Source organism: Tachyglossus aculeatus, chromosome 1 (genome assembly GCF_015852505.1).
Source record: "Tachyglossus aculeatus isolate mTacAcu1 chromosome 1, mTacAcu1.pri, whole genome shotgun sequence".
Classification (NCBI taxonomy): domain Eukaryota; kingdom Metazoa; phylum Chordata; class Mammalia; order Monotremata; family Tachyglossidae; genus Tachyglossus; species Tachyglossus aculeatus.
The window spans coordinates 24,561,841-24,583,164 of NC_052066.1; the positions used below are offsets into that span (position 1 = coordinate 24,561,841).

The 21,324-nt window shown below is 44.0% G+C and overlaps 1 protein-coding gene across 1 annotated transcript in view; it reads left to right on the forward strand.

The window, feature by feature from the left end:
* Positions 1 to 719: 719 nt before the first annotated feature.
* Positions 720 to 21,324, forward strand: part of STAG1 (stromal antigen 1) — a 463,433-nt gene continuing 442,828 nt past the window's right edge. The window contains exon 1 of the mRNA XM_038759978.1: positions 720 to 740. The gene's annotated coding sequence lies outside the window, so the exon portion shown is untranslated. The remainder of the gene's footprint in view (positions 741 to 21,324) is intronic.

A 21,324-nucleotide genomic window follows, 5' to 3' on the forward strand; every position in this document is an offset into this window, starting at 1 on the left:
GACTGTTGCCGCCTTGGACTTCCCAAGCGCTCAGTACAGTGCTCTGCCCACAGTAAGCGCTCAATAAATACGACTGAATGAATGAATGTTGCCGACTTGGACTTCCCAAGCGCTCAGTACAGTGCTCTGCACACATTAAGCGCTCAATAAATACGACTGAATGGATGACGACTTATTTTATTTTGTTAATATGTTTGGTTCTGTTCTCTGTCTCCCCCTTTTAGACTGTGAGCCCCCTGTGGGGTAGGGACTGTCCCTATACGTTGACAATTTGTACTTCCCAAGCGCTCAGTACAGTGCCCCGCACACGGTAAGCGCTCAATAAATACGATTGATGGCGATGCCTGAGGGACTGAGGCGCCGTTTCCCGCCGCGACCGTGCGCAGGCGCGGGCGCGCGCCCGCCGACGCGGGCGCGCGCCCGCCGCGGAAAGGTGGCGCTCGCGCTCGCGCTCGCGCCAGGGGCGTCCCGCGGCGCCGGCGGGCGCCGTCCGGCAGGGGGCGGTCGGGGCCCGGGTCGGCAGCGGCGGCGCCATTGGCGCGCGGAAAATGCCGCCAGATGGCGGGTTAGGATTGCGGCTCCGCTGAAGGCGCGGCCCCCCGCGTCCCCCCGCGCGTCCCCCCGCGCTTCCCCGGACCCCCCGCCGCGGGACGAGCGCGCCCCGCACGCGGGCCGGGCGGGGGGGGGGGGGGCGGCGGACGGACCGGCCGCGGGAGAGGACGCCGCCATGGACGGCCGAGGTGAGCGCGGCCCGGGACGGAGGGAGGGAGGGGGGCACTGCGGCGAAGCCTTCGGACCAGCCAAGATGGAGGCCGCCAGCGCGGCCCGGGCGGGGGACCCCTCGCGCGCCGACCCCCACTGTCGCCCGTCGCCGGCAGGGGGAGCGCGCGGGCGCGGGGCGCGCGGGGGGGGGGGGGCTCCTCCGGGCGGGAAGGCGCGCGCGCCCGGCGTGGTGGGGGGGGGGGGGAGGGGGCCCTCCCCGCCTCTCTCTGTGTGTGCCCGTTGTGCGCGTGCGCGCAGGCCGGGAGGGGGCGCGAGTGCGCGTGCGCGCAGACTGGGCCGGGGGGGGGGCCCGCGCGTGCGCGCGCGGCTCCCTCTTGGCGCGCGGCGCGTCACGTGACGCGCCCCTCCCCCGCTCCCCTCAGCGCCGTGGGGGAGGGGCGGGAGGGCGGCCGCGCCGTCGTTATAACTCTTATTAATAATAATTAATTATTAATAATAATAACAACAATAGTAATAATAACAGGGGGGGTTGTCACGGGCCTAATCAGTGCCGTCGTTGCGGTTGTCGGGGTTTTTTATTCTGTTTTATTGTGTTAGGACGGGGTTTCCTTTCTTTTATTCCGTTTTATTGTGTGAGGAGATTGGTGTTTATTTTATTTTGTTCTGTTTTTAGTAGTGTGTTTTTTGTGCAGCAGCGTCGTCGATCGTTATGTACTGAGCGCTTACTAAGTGCAGGGCACTGTACTGAGCGCTCGGGAACGTCCAAGTTGGTGTTTCTTTTCTTTTATTCTGTTTTATTGTGTTAGGACGGGGTTTCCTTTCTTTTATTCCGTTTTACTGTGTGAGGAGGTTGTTGGTGCTTATTTTATTTTGTTCTGTTTTTATTAGTGTGTTTTTTGTGCAGCAGCATCGTCGATCGTTATGTACTGAGCGCTCACTAAGTGCAGGGCACTGTACTGAGCGCTTGGGAACGTCCAAGTTGGTGTTTCTTTTATTCTGTTTTATTGTGTGAGGAGATTGGTGTTTATTTTATTTTGTTCTGTTTTTATTAGTGTGTTTTTTGTTCAGCATCATCATCGATCGTATTGAGCGCTTACTAAGTGCAGGGTACTGTACTAAGCGCTCGGGAACGTCCAAGTTGGTGTGTCTTTTATTCTGTTTTATTCTGTTAGTAGATTGGTGTTTATTTTATTTTGTTCTGTTTTTAGTAGTGTGTTTTTTGTGCAGCAGCATCGTCGATCGTTATGTACTGAGCGCTTACTAAGTGCAGGGCGCTGTACTAAGCGCTCGGGAACGTCCAAGTTGGTGTGTCTTTTATTCTGTTTTATTCTGTTAGTAGATTGGTGTTTATTTTATTTTGTTCTGTTTTTATTAGTGTGTTTTTTGTTCAGCAGCATCGTCGATCGTATGTACTGAGCGCTTACTAAGTGCAGGGCACTGTACTAAGCGCTTGGGAACGTCCAAGTTGGTGTTTCTTTTCTTTTATTCTGTTTTATTTTGTTAGGAGGTTGTTGGTGTTTTGTTTTATTTTGTTACCTCCTTCCCTTCCCCACAGCACCTGTATATATGTACATATGGTTGTACATATTTATTACTCTATTTATTTATTTATTTATTTATTTATTTATTTATTTATTTATTTTACTTGTACACATCTATTCTATTCATTTTATTTTGTTATCATGTTTGGTTCTGTTCTCTGTCTCCCCCTTTTAGACTGTGAGCCCACTGTTGGATAGGGCCCGTCTCTAGGTGTTGCCAATTTGGACTTCCCAAGCGCTTAGTACAGTGCTCTGCACATAGTAAGCGCTCAATAAATACGATTGATTGATTGATTGATTGATTGGGAACGTACAAGTTGGTGTTTCTTTTCTTTTATTTTGTTTTATTCTGTTAGGAGATTGGTGCTTATTTTATTTTGTTCTGTTTTTAGTAGTGTGTTTTTTGTTCAGCAGCATCGTCGATCGTATGTATTGAGCGCTTACTAAGTGCAGGGTACTGTACTAAGCGCTCGGGAACGTCCAAGTTGGTGTTTCTTTTATTCTGTTTTATTCTGTTAGGAGATTGGTGCTTATTTTATTTTGTTCTGTTTTTATTAGTGTGTTTTTTGTTCAGCAGCATCGTCGATCGTATTTATTGAGCGCTTACTAAGTGCAGGGTACTGGACTAAGCGCTCGGGAACGTCCAAGTTGGTGTTTCTTTTATTCTGTTTTATTTTGTTAGGAGGTTGTTGGTGTTTTGTTTTATTTTGTTACCTCCTTCCCTTCCCCACAGCACCTGTATATATGTACATATGGTTGTACATATTTATTACTCTATTTATTTATTTATTTATTTATTTTACTTGTACATTTCTATCCTATTTTATTCTGTTGGTATGTTTGGTTCTGTTCTCTGCCTCCCCCTTTTAGACTGTGAGCCCACTGTTGGGTAGGGCCCGTCTCTAGGTGTTGCCAATTTGGACTTCCCAAGCGCTTAGTACAGTGCTCTGCACATAGTAAGCGCTCAATAAATACGATTGATTGATTGATTGGGAACGTACAAGTTGGTGTTTCTTTTATTCTGTTTTATTCTGTTAGTAGATTGGTGTTTATTTTATTTTGTTCTGTTCTTATTAGTGTGTTTTTTGTTCAGCAGCATCGTCGATCGTATGTATTGAGCGCTTACTAAGTGCAGGGTACTGTACTAAGCGCTTTATTACTCTATTTATTTATTTATTTTACTTGTACATTTCTATCCTACTTATTTTATTCTGTTGGTATGTTTGGTTCTGTTCTCTGCCTCCCCCTTTTAGACTGTGAGCCCACTGTTGGGTAGGGCCCGTCTCTAGGTGTTGCCAATTTGGACTTCCCAAGCGCTTAGTCCAGTGCTCTGCACATAGTAAGCGCTCAATAAATACGATTGATTGATTGATTGATTGATTGATTGGGAACGTACAAGTTGGTGTTCCTTTTCTTTTATTCTGTTTTAGTCTGTTAGTAGGTTGGTGTTTATTTTATTTTGTTCTGTTTTTATTAGTGTGTTTTTTGTGCAGCAGCATCGTCGATCGTTATGTACTGAGCGCTTACTAAGTGCAGGGTACTGTACTAAGCGCTCGGGAACGTCCAAGTTGGTGTGTCTTTTATTCTGTTTTATTCTGTTAGTAGATTGGTGTTTATTTTATTTTGTTCTGTTTTTAGTAGTGTGTTTTTTGTTCAGCAGCATCGTCGATCGTGTGTACTGAGCGCTTACTAAGTGCAGGGCACTGTACTAAGCGCTTGGGAACGTCCAAGTTGGTGTTTCTTTTCTTTTATTCTGTTTTATTTTGTTAGGAGGTTGTTGGTGTTTTGTTTTATTTTGTTACCTCCTTCCCTTCCCCATAGCACCTGTATATATGTACATATGGTTGTACATATTTATTACTCTATTTATTTATTTATTTATTTATTTATTTATTTTACTTGTACACATCTATTCTATTCATTTTATTTTGTTATCATGTTTGGTTTTGTTCTCTGTCTCCCCCTTTTAGACTGTGAGCCCACTGTTGGATAGGGCCTGTCTCTAGGTGTTGCCAATTTGGACTTCCCAAGCGCTTAGTCCAGTGCTCTGCACATAGTAAGCGCTCAATAAATACGATTGATTGATTGGGAACGTACAAGTTGGTGTTTCTTTTATTCTGTTTTATTCTGTTAGTAGATTGGTGTTTATTTTATTTTGTTCTGTTTTTATTAGTGTGTTTTTTGTTCAGCAGCATCGTCGATCGTATGTATTGAGCGCTTACTAAGTGCAGGGTACTGTACTAAGCGCTTTATTACTCTATTTATTTATTTATTTTACTTGTACATTTCTATCCTACTTATTTTATTCTGTTGGTATGTTTGGTTCTGTTCTCTGCCTCCCCCTTTTAGACTGTGAGCCCACTGTTGGGTAGGGCCCGTCTCTGTGTGTTGCCAATTTGGACTTCCCAAGCGCTTAGTACAGTGCTCTGCACATAGTAAGCGCTCAATAAATACGATTGATTGATTGATTGATTGATTGGGAACGTACAAGTTGGTGTTTCTTTTCTTTTATTCTGTTTTATTCTGTTAGTAGATTGGCGTTTATTTTATTTTGTTCTGTTTTTATTAGTGTGTTTTTTGTGCAGCAGCATCGTCGATCGTATGTACTGAGCGCTCACTAAGTGCAGGGTACTGTACTAGGCGCTCGGGAACGTCCAAGTTGGTGTTTCTTTTATTCTGTTTTATTCTGTTAGGAGATTGGTGCTTATTTTATTTTGTTCTGTTTTTAGTAGTGTGTTTTTTGTTCAGCAGCATCGTCGATCGTGTGTACTGAGCGCTTACTAAGTGCAGGGTACTGTACTAAGCGCTTGGGAACGTCCAAGTTGGTGTTTCTTTTCTTTTATTCTGTTTTATTCTGTTAGTAGATTGGTGTTTATTTTATTTTGTTCTGTTTTTAGTAGTGTGTTTTTTGTTCAGCAGCATCATCGATCGTATTTACTGAGCGCTTACTAAGTGCAGAGCACTGGACTAAGCGCTTGGGAACGTACAAGTTGGTGTTTCTTTCTTTTATTCTGTTAGGTTGTTGGTGTTTTATTTCATTTTGTTCTGTTTTATTTTGTTAGGGTGTTTTGTTCAATCAATCAATCATCAATCAATCAATCAATCCTATTTATTGAGCACTTACTGTGTGCAGAGCACTGGACTAAGCGCTTGGGAAGTCCAAGTCGGCAACACCTAGAGACGGTCCCTACCCAACAGTGGGCTCACAGTCTAGAAGGGGGAGGCAGAGAACAAAACCAAACATATTAACAGAATAAAATAAATAGAATAGGTATGTACAAGTAAAATAGAGTAATAAATATGTACATACATATATACAGGTGCTGTGGGGAAGGGAAGGAGGTGAGATGGGGGGATGTTCAGCATCATCGTCGATCGTATGTATTGAGCGCTTACTAAGTGCAGAGCACTGGACTAAGCGCTTGGGAACGTCCAAGTTGGTGTTTCTTTTCTTTTATTCTGTTTTATTTTGTTAGGAGGTTGTTGGTGTTTTATTTCATTTTGTTCTGTTTTGTTAAGGTGTTTTGTTCAATCAATCAATCAATCGTATTTATTGAGCGCTTACTGTGTGCAGAGCACTGGACTAAGCTCTTGGGAAGTCCAAGTTGGCAACATATAGACACAGTCCCTACCCAACAGTGGGCTCACAGTCTAAAAGGGGGAGACAGAGAACAAAACCAAACATACTAACAAAATAAAATAAATAGAATAGATAGGTACAAATAAAATAAATAAATAAATAAATAGAGTAATAAATATGTACAAACATATACATATATACAGGTGCTGTGGGGAAGGGAAGGAGGTAAGGGGGAGGATGTTCAGCATCATCGTCGATCATATGTATTGAGCGCTTACTAAGTGCAGAGCACTGGACTAAGCGCTTGGGAACGTACAAGTTGGTGTTTCTTTTCTTTTATTCTGTTTTATTTTGTTAGATTGTTGGTGTTTTATTTCATTTTGTTCTATTTTATTTTGTTAGGGTGTTTTGTTTCGTTCAGCAGCATCATCGATCGTATTGAGTGCTTACTGTGTGCAGAGCACTGTACTAAGCGCTTGGGAAGTCCAAGTTGGCAACATCTAGAGACGGTCCCTACCCAACAGTGGGCTCACAGTCTAGGAGGGGGAGACAGAGAACAAAACAAAACATACTAACAAAATAAAAAGAATAGATATGTACAAGTAAGATAAATAAATAAATAGAGTAATAAATATGTACAAACATATATCCATCCCAGCTCTGCCACTTCATTCATTCAACCGTATTTATTGAACGCTTACTGTGTGCAGAGCACTGTACTAAGCGCTTGGGAAGTACAAATTGGCAACATAGAGAGACGGTCCCTACCCAACAGTGGGCTCACAGTCTAGAAGGGGGAGACGGAGAACAAAACCAAACATACTAACAAAATAAAATAAATAGAATAGATAGGTACAAGTAAAATAAATAAATAAATAGAGTAATAAGTATGTACAAACGTATATACATATATACAGGTGCTGTGGGGAAGGGAAGGAGGTAAGAAGGGGGGGATGTTCAGCATCATCGTCGATCGTATGTACTGAGCGCTTACTAAGTGCAGAGCACTGGACTAAGCGCTTGGGAACGTCCAAGTTGGTGTTTCTTTTCTTTTATTCTGTTTTATTTTGTTAGGAGGTTGCTTGTGTTTTATTTCATTTTGTTCTATTTTATTTTGTTAGGGTGTTTTGTGCAGCATCATCATCGATCATATGTATTGAGCGCTTACTGTGTGCAGAGCACTGTACTGAGCGCTTGGGAAGTCCAAGTTGGTGTTTCTTTTCTTTTATTCTGTTTTATTTTGTTAGTAGATTGTTGGTGTTTCTTTTATTTTGTTCTATTTTATTTTGTTAGGGTGTTTTGTTTTGTTCAGCAGCATCATCGATCGTATTGAGTGCTTACTGTGTGCAGAGTTCTGTACTAAGCGCTTGGGAAGCACAAGTTGGCAACATAGAGAGACAGTCCCTACCCAACAGCGGGCTCACAGTCTAGAAGGGGGAGACAGACAACAAAACAAAACATATTAACAAAATAAAATAAATAGAATAAATATGTACAAGTAAGATAAATAGAGTAATCAATATGTACAAACATATATCCATCCCAGCTCTGCCACTTCATTCATTCAACCGTATTTATTGAACGCTTACTGTGTGCAGAGCACTGTACTAAGCGCTTGGGAAGCACAAGTTGGCAACATCTAGAGACAGTCCCTACCCAACAGTGGGCTCACAGTCTAAGAGGGGGAGACAGAGAACAAAACCAAACATACTAACAAAATAAAATAAATAGAATAGATATGTACAAGTAAGATAAATAAATAGAGTAATAAATATGTCCAAACATATATCCATCCCAGCTCTGCCACTTCATTCATTCATTCAATTGTATTTATTGAGCGCTTACTGTGTGCAGAGCACTGTACTAAGCGCTTGGGAAGCACAAGTTGGCAACATAGAGAGATGGTCCCTACCCAACAGCGGGCTCACAGTCTAGAAGGGGGAGACAGAGAAGAAAACCAAACATATTAACAAAATAAAATTAATAGAATAGATATGTACAAGTAAGATAAATAAATAAATAGATAGAGTAATAAATATGTATAAACATATATCCATCCCAGCTCTGCCACTTCATTCATTCAACCGTATTTATTGAACGCTTACTGTGTGCAGAGCACTGTACTAAGCGCTTGGGAAGCACAAGTTGGCAACATCTGGAGACGGTCCCTACCCAACAGCGGGCTCACAGTCTAGAAGGGGGAGACAGAGAACAAAACCAAACATATTAACAAAATTAAATAGAATAGATATGTACAGTAGATATGTATGTTTTGTTGTCTGTCTCCCCCTTCTAGACTGTGGGGCCGCTGTTGGTTAGGGACCATCTCTAGATGTTGCCAACTTGTACTTCCCAAGCGCTTAATACAGTGCTCTGCACGCAGTAAGCGCTCAATAAATACCATTGAATGAATGAATGAATGAATTGGGAGACACGTTCCCTGCCCACAAGGCGCTTACAGTTTAGATGGGGGTGAGTCTGATTAGCCTTTGAAATCCCATTAGATGAATGGGCTACATTATATTCATATGATTGATATGAATGGGCTATAATATACTCATCAGTACATATTATAATAATAATGGGATTTGTTTAGTGTTTACTATGTGCCAAACACTGTTCTAAGCGCTGGAGTATTTATTTATTTATTTTAAATTTATATTTATATTTAATTTATTTATTTTCCTTGTACATATCTATTCTATTTATTGTATTTTGTTAATATGTTTGGTTTTGTTCTCTGTCTCCCCCCTTCTAGACTGTGAGCCCGCTGTTGGGTAGGGACTGTCTCTATATGTTGCCGACTTGTACGTCCCAAGCGCTTAGTACAGTGCTCTGCACACAGTAAGCGCTCAATAAATATGACTGATTGATTGATTTGTGTTTTTTTTTTTTTGTGGGGGGGGGGGGGGTTGTTTTCTGGCCTTGTCTGGGCAACCCCATTCTTTCAGTCGTGTTTATTGAGCGCTTACTGTGTGCAGAGCGCTGGACTAAGCGCTGGGGAAGGACAAGTAGGCAACATTCAGTCATTCAGTCGTATTGGAGCGCTTACTGCGTGCAGAGCGCTGGACTAAGCGATGGGGAAGGACAAGTCGCTAACAGTCATTCATTGTCGTATTTATTGAGCGCCTACTGTGTACAGAGCACTGGACTAAGTGCTTGGGAAGGCCAAGTCAGCAACATTCATTCAATCGTAATTATTGAGCGCTCGCTTTGCACGGAGCACTGTACTGAGCGCTTGGGAAGGCCAAGTTGGCAACATTATTCCATTCAGTCGCATTTATTGAGCGCTTACTGTGTACAGAGCACTGGACTAAGTGCTTGGGAAGTCCAAGTTGGCAACATTCATTCAATCGTATTGAGCGCTTACTGTGTGCAGGGCACTGGACTAAGCGCTTGGGAAGTCCAAGTTGGCAACATTCATCCATTCAATCATATGTATTGAGCGCTTACTGTGTGCAGAGCGCTGGACTAAGTGCTTGGGAAGTCCAAGTTGGCAACATCTAGAGACGGTCCCTACCCAACAGTGGGCTCACAGTCTAGAAAGGGGAGAGAGAGAACAAAACAAAACATATTAACAAAATAAAATGACATCGTTCATTCATTGTCGTATTTATTGAGCACTTACTGTGTGCAGAGCACTGGACTAAGCGCTTGGGAAGTCCAATTAGGCAGCATTCATTCATTAAATCGTATTTACTAAGCGCTTACTGTGTGCAGAGCGCTGGACTAAGTGCTTGGGAAGTCCAAGTTGGCAACATCTAGAGACGGTCCCTACCCAACAGTGGGCTCACAGTCTAGAAAGGGGAGAGAGAGAACAAAACAAAACATATTAACAAAATAAAATGACATCGTTCATTCATTGTCGTATTTATTGAGCACTTACTGTGTGCAGAGCACTGGACTAAGCGCTTGGGAAGTCCAATTAGGCAGCATTCATTCATTAAATCGTATTTACTGAGCGCTTACTGTGTGTAGAGTGCTGTACTAAGCGCTTGGGAAGTACAAGTTGCCAGTAGTCAGTCATTCATTCAATCGTATTTATTGAGCGCTTACTGTGTGCAGAGCACTGGACTAAGCGCTTGGGAAGTCCAAGTCGGCAACATTCATCCATTCAGTTGTGTTTATTAAGCGCTTACTGTGTGCAGAGCGCTGTACTAAGCGCTTGGGAAGTCCAAGTTGGCAACATCTTGAGACGGTCACTACCCAACAGCAGGCTCACAGTCTAGAAGGGGGAGACAGACGACAAAACATATTAACAAAATAAAATAAATAGAATAAAGATGTACAAGTAAATAAATAGAGTAATAGATACGTACAAACATCTGAGCCCCCTCCTTCCTCTCCCCCTCCTCACCCCCCGCCTTACCTCCTTCCCCTCCCCACAGCACCTGTAGATATGTGTATATGTTTGTACGGATTTATTACTCTATTCATTTACTTGTACATATTTTATTTTGTTAATATGTTTTGTTTCATTGTCTCCCCATTCTAGACTGTGAGCCCTCTGTTGGGTAGGGACCGTCTCTAGATGTTGCCGACTTGGACTTCCCAAGCGCTTAGTACGGTGCTCTGCACACAGTAAGCGTTCAATAAATATGGTTGAATGAATGAATGAAGTGGCAGAGCCGGGACGGGCCGGGCGAGGAGGAGGAGGAGGAGGAGAAAGGGCATGGGGAAGGCCTAGGCCCGGCGCTCACACTGGACCCCACGGGCCTCGGGGATCGATGGGCCTCTGCCTCCTCCTTCTGGACCTCCTCCTCCTCTCCTCCCCCCACCTCCTCCTCCTCTTTCTCTTCTCCTCCACCCCTTCCTCTTCTCCTCTTCCTCCTCTTCTTTTCCTCCTCCTCCCCTTCCTCTTCTCCTCTTCCTCCTCTTCTTTTCCTCCTCCCCCCTTCCTCTTCTCCTCCTCCTCCTCCTCCTCTTCTCCTCCTCCTCTTCTTTTCCTCCTCCTCCTCTTTCACCTCTCCTCCTTCTCCTCTTCTCCTCCTCATCTTCTTCTCCTCCTCTTCTCCTCCTCCTCTCCTCCTCCTCTCCTCCTCCCCCTCCTCCTCTCATCCCCCGCCTCCCCTTCTCTTCCTCTTCTTCCCCCTCCTCTCCTCCTCTTCTTCTCCTCCTCCTGCCCCTCCCCATCCTCCTCCTCCTCCACTCTCCAGCCTCCTTCCCCTCCTTTTCCCCTCCTCCTCCTCCTCCTCTTCCCTTCTTCCACCTCCCCTTCTCTTTCTCCGCCACCTCCTCCTCCTCCTTCTCCTCCTCATCCTCCTCCCCTCCTCTCCTCCTCGTCCTTCTTCTGCTCTTCCCCATCCTCCCCCTCCTCCAGCCTCCTTCTCCTTTTCCTCCTCTTCCCGTCTCCAGCGTCCTTCTCCTCCTCCTCTTCTCCTCCCCTCCTCCTCTCACCCCCGCCTCCCCTTCTCTTCCTCCTCCTCCCCCTCCTCTCCTCCCCCTCCCCTCCTCCTTCTCTTCTCCTCCTCCTTCTCTTCCTCCTCCTCCACTCTCCAGCCTCCTTCTCTTCCTCTTCCTCTTCTCCTCCTCCTCTTCTTCCACCTCCCTTTCTCTTCCTTCGCCACCTCCTCCTCCTCTTCTCCTCCTTGTCCTTCTTCTGCTCTTCCCATCCTCCTCCTCCTCCACTCTCCAGCCTCCTTCTCCTTTTCCTCCTCTTCCCCTCTCCAGCCTCCTTCTCCTCCTCCTTCTCCTTCTCCTCCTTCACCTCCTCCTCTTCTCCCCTCCTTGTCCTCTTCCTCTTGTCCTCCTCCTCCCTCCTCCTCCACTGTCCAGCCTCCTTCTCCTCCTCTTCCCCTCCTCCTTCTCCTCCACTTTCCAGCCTCCTTCTCCTACTCTCCTCCTCCTCCTCCTCCTCCTCCTCCCTTTCTGTGGCCACCCCCCCCCCCCCCCCCCCCCCCCCCCCCCCGGATTGGCCCCTCTCGGGGGTTGGCACCACTCTTCTGATCCCTTCAGGAGGGCACAAGGTCCAGGAGGGGCCCCGGCGATGGCCCCCCTCAGATAGGCCTTCCCTCCGGCCCAGGTCCATGGGCCCCGTCCCTCTTCTGGACTGTGAGCCCGTTGCTGGGTAGGGATTGTCTCTATCTGCTGCCGAATTGTACTTTCCTTAGTAGCACTTAGTACAGTGCTCTGCACAAAGTAAGCACTCCATAAGTACGAATGAATGAATGAATGGGGGCCAAAGAGAGCCGGTGCCCGGGGACCAAGGAAGAAGGGGTACCAACGTTGACCCACCGGCCAGCCCGGAAAGCAGGACCCATATTTATTTATTTTACTTGTACATATTTATTCTATTTATTTTATTTTGTTAATATGTTTTGTTTTGTTCTCTGTCTCCCCATTCTAGACTGTGAGCCCACTGTTGGGTAGGGACCGTCTCTATATGTTGCCAACTTGTACTTCCCAAGCGCTTAGTCCAGTGCTCTGCACACAGCAAGCGCTCAATAAATACGATTGATTGATTGATTGATCCCCCACCCCATCCCCCTCGAAAGCGGGGACAGCGCAGGGGGCTTCGGGCTCCACCTTTGGCCCGTGTGGTGGGGGCAGCCCCAACGCCTAACCCTCTCACGCCCTCCCCCAGGGGAGAAGGGGTCACCAATCATGGAAAGAGCCCGGGCTTGAGAGTCAGAGGTCATGGGTTCTAATTCCGGCTCCACCACTCGTCAGCTGTGTGACTTGGGGCAAGTCACTTCACTTCTCTGTGCCTCAGTTACCTCATCTGTAAAATGGGGATGAAGACGGTGAGCCCCCCGTGGGACAACCTAATCACCGTGTAACCTCCCAGCGCTTAGAACAGTGCTTTGCACATAGTAAGTGCTTAATAAATGCCATTATTATTATTATTATTATTCTCTGTACCTCAGTTACCTCATCTGTCAAATGGGGATTAAAGACCGCGAGCCCCACATGGGACAACCTGATAACCTTGTATTTATCCCAGCGCTTAGAAAAGTGCTCGGCACATAGTATGCGCTTAATAAATGCCATTATAAGCACTTAGTACAGTGCTCTGCACACAGTAAGCACTCAGTAAATATGATTGAACGAATCAGGTTGGACACAGTCCCCGTCCCACATGGGTCGAAGACTTCCGAACCTGTTCTGGAGGATTCAGTCGATCCGGAAGGAAACCGTTTCGCCTCCCTTCTCATTTATTACTCTTATCTATTTATTTATTTATTTTACTTGTACATATCTATTCTATTTATTATATTTTGTTAGTATGTTTGGTTTTGTTCTCTGTCTCCCCCTTTTAGACTGTGAGCCCACTGTTGGGTAGGGACTGTCTCTATATGTTGCCAACTTGGACTTCCCAAGCGCTTAGTACAGTGCTCTGCCCACAGTAAGCGCTCAATAAATACGATTGATGATGATGATGATCACGGCATTTCCAAGCCCGCTTCTCGAAGAGGGGATCGTGCGAGCTTTCTTGTTGTTTTCAGTTGGTGGTCTCCGGTGGCTAGGACGTGCCCCTGTTTCCATCGAAGCCTTTTTAGGGGCGGAATTAACGAGGTGGCCAAAGTTGGCCAACGTCCGGGTCCGTCGACTGTCCCGCCCGGCCGAGGAACGACGCCCTCCGATTGGAATATAACTGTGACTGTCCTGCACAGTGTCGTGGCTCAGTGGAAAGAGCCCGGGCTTGGGAGTCGGAGGACGTGGGTTCTAATCTCGGCTCCGCCACTCGTCTGCTGTGTGACCTTGGGCAAGCCACCTCATTCATTCATTCAATCAATCGTATTTATTGTATATGTGTATATATGCATGCATATATGTATATATGCATGTATATATGCATGTATATATGTATGTATATATGTATGTATATATGTATCTATGCATATATATGTATGTATATATGTATGCATATATGCACATATATGCATGTATATATGTGTATATATGTATGTATATATGCATATATACGTATGTATATATGCATATATATGTATGCATATATATGCACGTGTATATGTATATATATGTATGTATATATGCATGTATATGTGTATATATGCGTGTATATGTATAAATATGCATATATATGTATGTATATATGCATGTATATATGTATATATGTATGTATGTGTGCATATGTGTATATATATGTATATATGCATATGTATGTATGTATACATGCATATATATGTATACATATATGCATATATATGTATGTATATGTGTATATATATATGTATATATGTATGTATATGTGTATATATGTGTGTATAGCTCTGCACATAGTAAGCGCTCAATAAATACGATTGATGATGATGATGATGTGTATATGTATATGTATATATGTGTATGTGTATATGTATGTATGTGTATATGTATATACGTATATATGTATATATACGTATATGCACATATATATGTATATATGCATGTATATATGTATGTATATATGTATGTATGTATATATGTATGTATATATGTATGTATATGTATGTATATATGCACATATATGCATGTGTATATGTGTATATATGTATGTATATATGCATATATATGCATGTGTATATGTGTATATATGTATGTATATATGCATATATACGTATGTATATATGCATATATATGTATGCATATATATGCACGTGTATATGCATATATATGTATGCATATATATGCACGTGTATATGTATATATATGTATGTATATATGCATGTATATGTGTATATATGTGTGTATATGTATATATGTATGTATATATGTATATATGTATGTATATATGCATATGTGTGTATATATGTATATATGCATATGTATGTATGTATATATGCATATATATGTATACATATATGCATATATATGTATGTATATGTGTATATATGTATGTATATATGTATGTATATGTGTATATATGTGTGTATAGCTCTGCACATAGTAAGCGCTCAATAAATACGATTGATGATGATGATGTGTATATGTATATGTATATATGTGTATGTGTATATGTATATATGTGTATGTGTATATGTATGAATATATGTATATATGTATATATGTATATATATGTATATGCACATATATATGTATATATGCTTGTACATATTTGTTACTCTATTTTGCTTGTACATATCTATTCTATTTATTTTATTTTGTTAGTATGTTTGGTTTTGTTCTCTGTCTCCCCCTTTTAGACTGTGAGCCCACTGTTGGGTAGGGACCGTCTCTAACTGTTGCCAACTTGTACTTCCCAAGCGCTTAGTACAGTGCTCTGCACACAGTAAGCGTTCAATAAATACGATTGATGATGATGATGATTTATTGAGCGCTTACTGTGTGCAGAGCACTGTACTAAGGGCTTGGGAAGTACAAGTTGGCAACATATAGAGACGGTCCCTACCCAACAGTGGGCGCTCAGTCTAGAAGGGGGGATTCACTTCCCTGGGCCTCAGTTCCCTCATCTTTAAAATGGGGATTGAGAATGTGAGCCCCACGTGGGACAACCTGATTACCCGGTGTCTGCCCCAGCGCTTAGAACAGTGCTCGGCACAAAATAAGCGCTTAACAAGTACCATAATTGGGATGATTATTATTACACAGTAAGCGCCTAACAAGTATCGTAATTAGGATTGCTCTTATTACCTAGTAAGTGCTTAACAAGTACCGTAATTATGATTATTATTATTATTACACAGTAAGTGCTTAACAAGTACCATTATCAGTATTGTTATGTAGTAGCAGCGTGGCTCAGTGGAAAGAGCCCGGGCTTGGGAGTCAGAGGTCATGGGTTCCAATCCCGGCCGCGCCATTTGTCTGCTGTGTGACCTTGGGCAAGTCGCTTCACTTCTCTGGGCCTCAGTTCCGTCATCTGTAAAATGGGACAACCTGATCACCTTGTATCCCCCCAGTGCTTAGAACAGTGCTTTGCACAGAGTAAGCGCTTAACAAATGCCAACATTATTATCATTATTATTAGTAGTAAGCACTCAATAAGTACCATTGAGTGATCATATTGAGGAGCAGCATGGTGTAGTGGAGTAGAGCCTTGTCTGCTGTGTGACCTCGGGCAAGTCACCTCACTTCCCTGGGCCTCAACCCCTTCACCTGTCAAGTGGGGATTGAGGCAGTGAGCCCCCCAGGGGGACCAACCCGATTGGCTCGCATCCACCCCAGCGCTTAGTACAGCGCCTGGCACAATGCTCTGCACACAGTAAGCACTCAATAAATACGATTGATTGATTAATAGGTACCATCATTACTATATGTAAGGCGAGGCGTGGGCGAGGAGGGGTTGTATCCTGAATCCCACATCCCGTCGGACCCATTAATAAAGCTAGTTCCCTTTTGAGCGAGTTCAAAGTCAGTGCTAATGACTTAGTAATGGCCTCACCAGTGAGGTACAGTAACTCCAGTGAGTGACCTTTTGTTTAAATCTTTCCAGTGGAGGCTCCCTCAGTCCCTCCCCCACCCCGCTTTGTGTGTGTGTGTGTGTGTGTGTGTGTGTGTGTGTGACGATTTTGCTTTGCGTTTGGGAAAGTAGGGGTGTTGTTAACCAAGGGACAGAGGTGAGAAAAGTGTTTTCCCATCCCACCACCCCCATGGCTAAGAGTTGGGTGGAGCTGGAAAGACCGCAGCCCCTTCATTCCAAGGCGTTTAACTTTCGAGGAGGACTCTTTCACCTCTCTCATCATCATCAATCGTATTTATTGAGCGCTTACCATGTGCAGAGCACTGTACGAAGCGCTTGGGTAGTACAAATTGGCAACAATTTGAGCGAGTTCAAAGTCAGTGCTAACGCCTTAGTAATGGCCTCACTGGTGAGATACCTCAACACCTCTCTCCTAGGTGATGGCTACAAGAAAGGCGAAGACCTGGAGGGATGGAGATGAATTGATCGGGCTCTCTCCTTCTCCTGCTTCAGTTTCATATTATTGTCTCATTGCGCCCCCCCCCACCCAGTTCATCATCATCATCATCAATCGTATTTATTGAGCGCTTACTATGTGCAGAGCACTGTACTAAGCGCTTGGGAAGTACAAATTGGCAACATATAGAGACAGTCCCTACCCAACAGTGGGCTCACAGTCTAAAAGGGGGAGAAAGAGAACAAAACCAAAGATACTAACAAGTTCAGTTTCCCACTCTTTGGGTCTGTTTTTCTGTTGATCAATCAATCAATCAATCAATTGTATTGAGCGCTTACTGTGTGCAGAGCACTGTACTCAGCACTTGGGAAGTACAAGTTGGCAACATATAGAGACAGTCCCTACCCAACAGTGGGCTCACAGTCTAAAAGGGGGAGACAGAGAACAAAACCAAACATAACAAAATAAAATAAATAGAATAGATATGTACAAGTAAAATAAATAGAGTAATAAATATGTACAAACATATATTCATATATACAGGTGCTGTGGGGAAGGGAAGGAGGTAAGATGGAGGGATGGGGGGGGGGGGGGGAAGGAAGGCGCTCAGTCTGGGAAGGCCTCCAAACAGGCTTTGTGCTCCTCCCCCTGAAAACGCCAAACAAAAACATGAGACAGCCAAGGATAATAATAATAATAATGGCATTTATTAAGCGCTTACTATGTGCAAAGCACTGTTCTAAGCGCTGGGGAGGTTACCAGGTGATCAGGTGATCAGGTTTGTCCCACGGGGGGCTCCCAGTCTTAATCCCCATTTTCCAGATGAGGGAACTGAGGCCCAGAGAAGTGAAGTGAATTGCCCCAAGTCACACAGCTGACAAGTGGCGGAGCTGGGATTTGAACCCATGTCTTCTGACTCCAAAGCCCGGGCTCTTTCCACTGAGCCACGCTGCTTAAGCGATGTATCATTCACAACCAGGTACTCTGCCTTTCATTGCAAGAACCATTAGTAGGAATCAGATTTTGAGAGCAAAGTCGTCTGTCTTAATTGGGAAGCAACTGAGAGAGCCTCGATAGCCCGCGCGGATGACGTCTCGCAAGCGTCGGGAAGCGCCGTGAACGTTTTCATCTGGTGTTTCTCTAACCAGTCATTTCTAAAGTAGGGAGTTGAAAATATTTTTTTGGCCATCACTAGTTGATGGCATTTATTTTCAAGCCTAGAGCGCAGGAAAATACTCTTTAAGTACAGCGTGGACTCGTGGAAAGAGCAGGACTAAGATTGAGGAGACATTGGCCGTCTGTCTTGGGACAGATCACTTAATCTCTCCGGACCTCAGTTTCCGTCCCTGTAAAATGGGGATGAGGTAGATTGTGAGCCCCCCGTGGGATGGGAACTGTGTCCTCGTAATCTCCTCTCTACTCCACAACTTAACACGTAGTATACCTCAGTTTCCATCCCTGTAAAATGGGGATGACGTAGATTGTGAGCCCCGGGTGGGACGGAAACTGTGTCCTTGTAATCTCCTCTCTACTCCGCAACTTAATGCATATGTATACGCTTAAGAAATGCTATCACTATCATTACCATTCTTGTTACGGTATTTAAGCGCTTACTGTGGGCCGGGCTCTGTACTGAGTGCCGAGGAAGGATGCAAGCAAAATGGGTTGGGCACAACAGTCCCCATCCCACGTGGGGCTCACAGTCTCACTCATCTGAACATTTCCTAAAAGGGAAAACTTTCCCAAGAAGGAAATGGAAGGTTATGTGCGTCAACTCACCTGCCTTGAACATGGGTTTTCAGAGTGTGTTTGGGTTAGACTTTGTTAGAAATTTAGGGAACGTTCGTCCACAGCGCGAGCCTGTAGGGATACCGCGTGTCGTGGTATCCGAAGAAATGGCTCTTGCTTTCGCTAGCGACTTTGGTAGGGTGAATACCACAAGGTACCAATTTCCTTAACGGGAGGTTTAGCATTAGTGCAATCCCTGTGGAAGGGACCTAAATCGTATGGGAAACTTTGAAGATTGGGTTGCCAGTGAGCTTCTGGACATGGGATTTTTCAGCTTGTCTTTCCACAATCGTGTGAAAGCTCTCTTTTGATTTACAAATGCAATCAACCTGTTTCTGCGAGTGAACAATGAACTGGAGTGTCTTCCTTTGTGGTGATGGCATTTCCTAGAACTGGCGATGCATCCGAATTGAGATAGAAGTTTAAGACCTCAACTAGCGAGGCTTTATTTTCTAGTGCTGAGTTCTGCTGGAGACTTTGGGGCACGGACCAGGATGGAGCTGGTAAAATTTGACCTGCACATGTGGATAATGTATTTTGGAAGATATCACTGATAAAATTGAAGATTACTTCCTTTTGATATGTGAGCTTCACATGGTGCTTGGCGAATATTGTCTTTGCATCCCAGTCATCTCTATCAAAACACGTGTCTTCAAGGTGGTTTTGCTGGTGCAAAATTATCAATCATTCATTTACTGAGGATTTATTGTGCGCAGAGCACTGTACTAAGCGCTTGGGAGAGTACAGTATAGCAGAGTTGGTAGACCCGTTCCCTTCCCGCAATGAGCTTGCAGTCTAGAGGTGAGCTTAGAAAACGCTCCCCCAGCAATGCGTTTCTGTACGGCTTGAGGGCAGGGGTTATGTCTGCTAATTCTAATGTAATAATAATAATAATAATAATGGTATTTATTAAGTGCTTACTATGTGCAAAGCACTGTTCTAAGTGCTGAGGAGATTACAAGGTTATCCAACTTGTACTTCCCAAGCGTTTAGTACAGTGCTCTGCACACAGTAAGCACTCGATAAATACGATTGAATGAATCAGGTTGGCCCACGGGGGCTCACAGTCTTCATCCCCATTTTACAGATGACATAACTGAGGCACAGAGAAGTTAAGTGACTCGTCCAAAGTCACCCAACTGACAATGCGCGGAACTGGGATTTGAACCCATGCCCTCTGACTCCAAAGCCCGGGCTCTTTCCACTGAGCCACGCTGCTGTTGTACTCTCCCCGATGCTCAGTGCAGGCCCTAATTGAGTGCTCAATAAATACTGTTGTTGGAGTCAGCACAAAGGGGTGTGTGTTGGAAGTAATGGTTTGGGGGCATTGGGTCAGCATCAGATATGATAATAGACTATCATAAATTTCTGTGAATGTTTGGTTGGTGCATCACAATAACAATAATGGTATTTGTTAAGCACTGTGTGCCGGCCGCTATACTAAACTCGGGGGTTGATACAAGACACTCAGGTTGAACCCAGTCCATGTCCCACGTGGCATTCACAGTCTTGAATCAATGCAATAACTGAAGCCCAGAGAAGTGAAGTGGCTTGCCCAGGGTCACACAGCAGACAAGCGGTGGAGCCGGGACCCCCAGGAACGTGTGCTTTCTGCTAGGCCACATCGCTTCGGTTCCCTTGGCTTACGGCAGAATTAATTGGGAGTAGAGACTTTGAGGGCTTGAAGTGTGGATTTTTTTTGCTTCTACTGTCAACCCTTGTTCAACAGGGATTAGGCCTCATGTTTTCTCCCTTGGTGTTTAGCACGTTGTTCGCACCAAGTGAGTGTTTAGTAACTCCCATGATGATAATCCTTGGCCTTTTGTCTAGAGTACCATATAGGCTCTTAACTATTTCCATCTAAGACCTCTTCCCCCTTTTTATCATGTAAAACAGGGTTTACTGAACACATGGCCTTTAGTCTGGGTGTACTTCCTTTGTAAGGACATCTATCTAGTATCTCCACCTAAACTGTTACTACATTGATGATTATTACTGTGGTTTTTGAGTTCTTACTGTGTAGATTACCATATACGCTCTCATGTATTTCCATCTACGACCTCTTCCCCCTTTTCATCATGTAAAACAGGGTTTGCTGAACACATTGCTTTTCGTCTGGGTGTACTTTGTAAGGATGTCTAATATATCTAGTATCTCCACCTAAACTGTTACTACACTGATTATTATTACTGTGGTTTTTCAGTTCTTACTGTGTAGATTACCATATACTCTCTTAAGTATTTCCATCTACGACCTCTTCCCCCTTTTTATCACATAAAACAGGGTTCACTGAACACATTGCCTTTCGTCTGGGTGTACTTCCTTTGTAAGGACTTCTACTATATCTCGTATCTCCACTTAAACTGTTACTACACTGATTATTATTGCTGTGGTTTTTCAGTTCTTACTATGTAGATTACCATATACTCTCTTAAATATTTCCATCTACGACCTCTTCCCCCCTTTTATCGTGTAAAACAGGGTTTACTGAACACATTGCCTTTCGTCTGGGTGTACTTTGTAAGGACGTCTAATATATCTAGTATCGCCACCTAAACTGTTACTACATTGATTATTGTTACTGTGGTTTTTCAGTTCTTACTGTGTAGATTACCATATACGCTCTTAAGTATTTCCATCTGCTACCTCTTCCCCCTTTTTATCACGTAAAACAGGGTTTACTAAACACATTGCCTTTCGTCTGGGTGTACTTCCTTTGTAAGGACGTCTAATATATCTAGTATCTCCACCTAAACTGTTACTACACTGATTATTATTACTGTGGTTTTTGAGTTCTTACTATGTAGATTACCATATACTCTCTTAAATATTTCCATCTACGACCTCTTCCCCCCTTTCATCATGTAAAACAGGGTTT